Source organism: Callospermophilus lateralis, chromosome 2 (genome assembly GCF_048772815.1).
Source record: "Callospermophilus lateralis isolate mCalLat2 chromosome 2, mCalLat2.hap1, whole genome shotgun sequence".
NCBI classification, from domain to species: domain Eukaryota; kingdom Metazoa; phylum Chordata; class Mammalia; order Rodentia; family Sciuridae; genus Callospermophilus; species Callospermophilus lateralis.
Window position 1 is genome coordinate 26,406,770 of NC_135306.1, and position 4,377 is coordinate 26,411,146.

Consider the following 4,377-nt stretch of genomic DNA (forward strand, 5'->3'; position numbering starts at 1 on the left):
CTCATGGCTAGGTGGACTGGCAGCAGCTGGACAGACAACGGATGAATGGAATGCTCAGCCAGAAGACCAGGGCTCCATCTGCACCGGCCACATCAGGGCCTGGGCCTTGAGAGACGTCTGCTTCTGAAGCGGCACTTTTAACTCTGAGATGCCTCCCTGCTCCTGGCAGCAGGAGAGGACCCCCGAGAGGCCCAGCTGATCTTCATTAGCAAATGGGAAGATCTGCACTCTTGCCAAGACCCTCCTGTGGCCTCTTTCCAGCCCCTCGTGAGGACTGCTCTGGTTGTGACTGAAAACTAAAGATGGAGTAAGGGCAAAAGGGGAGATATTCTCTTAATAAATGTTGGGAATGGATGGAGAGAAGCAGTGTCTCCTCTTGTCATGAGAGTTGCATTTAGGGTCCAGCAGGTGCTTTGGAGGAAGGAGTCTGGACTTTGTAGTCAGAAGACCCCCAGACTGAGCTCTGGCTCAGGCAATTGCTAACAACGTCCTTAAGCAAGTCCTTTTAACTTCTTAAACCCTAGTGTCTTCCTCTCTGTGAATGGAGACAGTGTCTCTGTATCTGGGAAAAATTAATTAAGTTAGTATTTGTGAAAAATACACCTTTATTTTTGGACCGGGGATTGAACCCAGGGCACCCAACCACTGAGCCACATCCGCAGCCCTTTCTATTTTTTATTTAGAGACATAGTCTTGCTAAGTTTCTGAGGCTGGCTTTGAACTAGCACTCCTCCTGCCTCAGCCTCCCAAGCCGCTGGGATTACAGGCATGCCCCACCGCGCACAGCTGGTGTGGATGCTTTTAACTAAGCACTTTGCAAATTCCAGTTGCTATTAGTGTAGGGACAATGTTCTTCCTCAAAAATGCTGATAATGTCAGCAGAAGATCTGGGTTCCAGACACTGTCAGAGCTTCCAGCTCTAACAATGACTTACTATCTGGACTATTTTAAGCAAAAATATTTATTTGAGCCTCAGTTTCCTACAGTAAAATTATTGACAAAGGAAGTCACCTCAGAGCACAGGATTGTTGTAAGAATCAAGTGAAACTAAACCTCAGGAAGTACTTTGGCAACTGTAAAATGCGAGACAAATATTAGTTGTTAATACTATTAAGCAACAGCCTAAAGGCCTACATTCTGGCGCCAGCCCTGCACGTGTCTTCGCCCTTGGCGCTTTCTCAGCTGAATTTATCACATTCTCCTACAAGCTGTCTCTTCCCCCCTGACAATTATTTAATTCCTTTCTCAGTAACCAAGTTCCCTGAGTGGAGCCCCAGAATCCATAGGGAAAATGAATCTATTCCAGTCTTTGGGGGCCTTATACCAATCAAGGTAAAGAATAAATAACTAAAACGGCTGAAAGAAGACAAAACGTAATGTAAAGGATGTACCTCTGGTGTTGGAAGATCTGTACTGATGTCAGCACTGGCTGTGTGAGCCTGAGTCTCCTGGCTCCCCTGAGCTTTAGCTTCTTTTTCTGTAAAATGGGCCCGATTATAATACCTGCCTCCAAACATTTGAAGTGAAGATTAAATAAAGCAATGTCTGTCTACCCATGGTGTTGCACAAATGCTGTTATCACTGTTACTCAAATGAACCAGCACCTTCACCACAGATGGCTACTGCTTCCTGAATGTTGCTATGTCTCCTGAATGTTGCACATGAGACTTTATATGTGTCATCGCATCTAGTCCTCACACTGGGAGGTGGGCATCACCTCTGTTTTACAAAGGAGAAACCTGATGTTCAGCAAGGCTCAGAAAGTAAGTTGTAGAGAAATTGCTGGATCCCGGGTTTGTCTGATTCTTGCCTGATTCAAAGCCTATATTCTTTCCACTATTTGATTTACTTTTACAAACTGATATAAAATGATAACTTCTCCAGGTTCACTCACTACAGTGAGAGTGGACCTTCTGAAGGTGCTCTCTGCTCACAGTAGATTCTCAATATGTGTTTTCTTATTTGGCTTCCCAAAGCAGACCCCAACACATAGACTGAGAGTGATTCCAGGAAATAGCAGTGGAGGAGCAGAGATAGGAGATAGTCAATGAAAGGTTTCTTGCCAAACAAGAAGGTGGGGAACTCTAGGATCACCATAGGAGATACACCTCAGAATTCTCTTTCCTTTAAGCAAAAAATAATAATATTTATACAGAAATCTCTGTAAATAATCTTTTAGTTCTTCTGCCTTGCAATTCACAAAGGCAACACACATACATATAGACAAATAGACACACACACACACACACACACACACACACACATACACACGCACTCATACACACACACTCCTCAGGGGAGGGAGGTCTTCCAAGCTTAAGATACAGATACTCTGGAAACTTTAGCTTCATAGAGTACACAAATGAACCAAAACCAAGTTAATGAGAAGCAATGGTAGTGTTGAGGGTAAGAGAAAAAAAGAACCAAGGAAAGAAAGAGGAAGACAAGGTACAAAAAATTACCCAAGCTCTTGCTTGAGGATTTAGTAGGTACTGTCCTTCTTACGATATGATGTCACACACATTAAGATACCTGGGGCAGATTCGATTATTGTTGCATTTTTTTGTTTTCTATCCAATACTAGCATTGCAAATCTACACCTCTTGCCATGTAACTTTTGCAGTGTCCTCCTGATTTGAATGGGATGTACTTCACCCTGGAACTTGGGACTTAATGACGTGACTTGCTTTGGGTCAATGGGATGGTAGCAGATACCACCCAAGCAAAGCAAAGTCTTAGAAAGTGTTGCTTATTTGGGCTTTTGCACTGTTACACATAAGGCCAGAGTTGTCCTTATGGTTGCAAAAGACAGAGAAGCTACTCCAACCGAGCCCAGCTGAGATGAGCTGACCCTAGGCAGTCACAGACACTCGAAAGAACCTCTTCAATCACCCAGCGGAGCCCAGCCTGAGTCAACCTAAATACACACCAGCAAAAAAATAAAGAATAAATGCTATGGTCATGTAATACTGAGATTTTTTTTTATTGATATTAAATGCTCTGAAGTTATAGGGAACTTCTGCAAAAGCTGTACTTATTTATTTTCTGATAACACCAAATATTCTTCCAAAAACTATACAGTTGTTGGGGTTGGGGATGTGGCTCAAGTGGTAGCATGCTCGCCTGGCATGCGCAGGGTGCTGGGTGCAATTCTCAGCACCACATAAAAATAAAGATGTTGTGTCCACCAAAAACTAAAAAATAAATATTAAAAAATTCTCTCTCTCTCTCTCTCTCTCTCTCTCTCTCTCTCTCTCTCAAAAAAAAATGTAGTTGATATGTGTTTTCCTTGAGTCACTACTTAAAATTATTTGTTTACTTGTCATCTATTATCCTATCACTGATCTGTGAGCTTCATGAAGTCAAGAAACCCATGACTGTCTCAAAGCCCCCGCTATCCCAAGTGTTTAGTACAATATTTGTCATATGGTAGCAGTTGAATAAGGTTTGTGGATTGAATGAATCAGTTATTGTACTATGTTCTTCATGCAATCAAAATGGCACTCCAATTACACTCAGTATATTTCAGAGACAAATATTCCCACACAAATATAATTAATTTCTTTTATTACATTGTAGAAACATAGAGGAATAAATAATTCTAAGTGGAAAACTAATGGAAGATTTTGCTGAAATAATGTGGTGGGAATCACTATTTGTTGATTCAGAATGAGCAGAAATCTCCCTGATGGAGGAGGGAAGAGAGGGCATTCCAATCGAAAGGGACAGCATGAATAGAAGTATGGTACGGGCAAGAATACCCAGTGGCTGCAGCATAGCAGTATGTGTTGGGAAACGATGGGTAACAATCAACTGTGAAGAACCATAGATGGCATCTTAAAAACGTATACTTTGTCCTCTAGAAAATACAGAGCTGTCAAAGATTTCAAATGATACTATTAACACAATCCTATAACTTTTACAAAGCTCTTTAAATAGGCAAGCGGATAAATAATTGGAATTATTACATTTTCAAAGAAATTTTGCCCATATGTGTTAGCTTTTTTTTTTTTTTTAATTAATTTTTGTGTTAGCTTTTTTGTTACAGTGATCAAAATACCTGACAAGAACAACTTAGAAGAGGAGAAGTTTATTTTTGGCTCGCAGTTCCAGAGGTTTGGTCCACCGTAGGCCAATTTCACTGCTCTGGATCCAAGATGAGGCAGAAAAAATCACGGCAGAAAGACACAGCAGGGGGAAAGAACTCAGTTCAGCTCATGGTGGCCAGGAAGCAGAGAGAGCAAGGGGAAGGGGCACAGGAAAGATGAACTCTTCTAAGGCATGCCCTCAATGACCACTTCCTCCAGTCACATCGCACCTGCCTACAGTTGCCACCCAGTTAGTCCTTTCAAACCACAATGCACTGATTGGGTTACG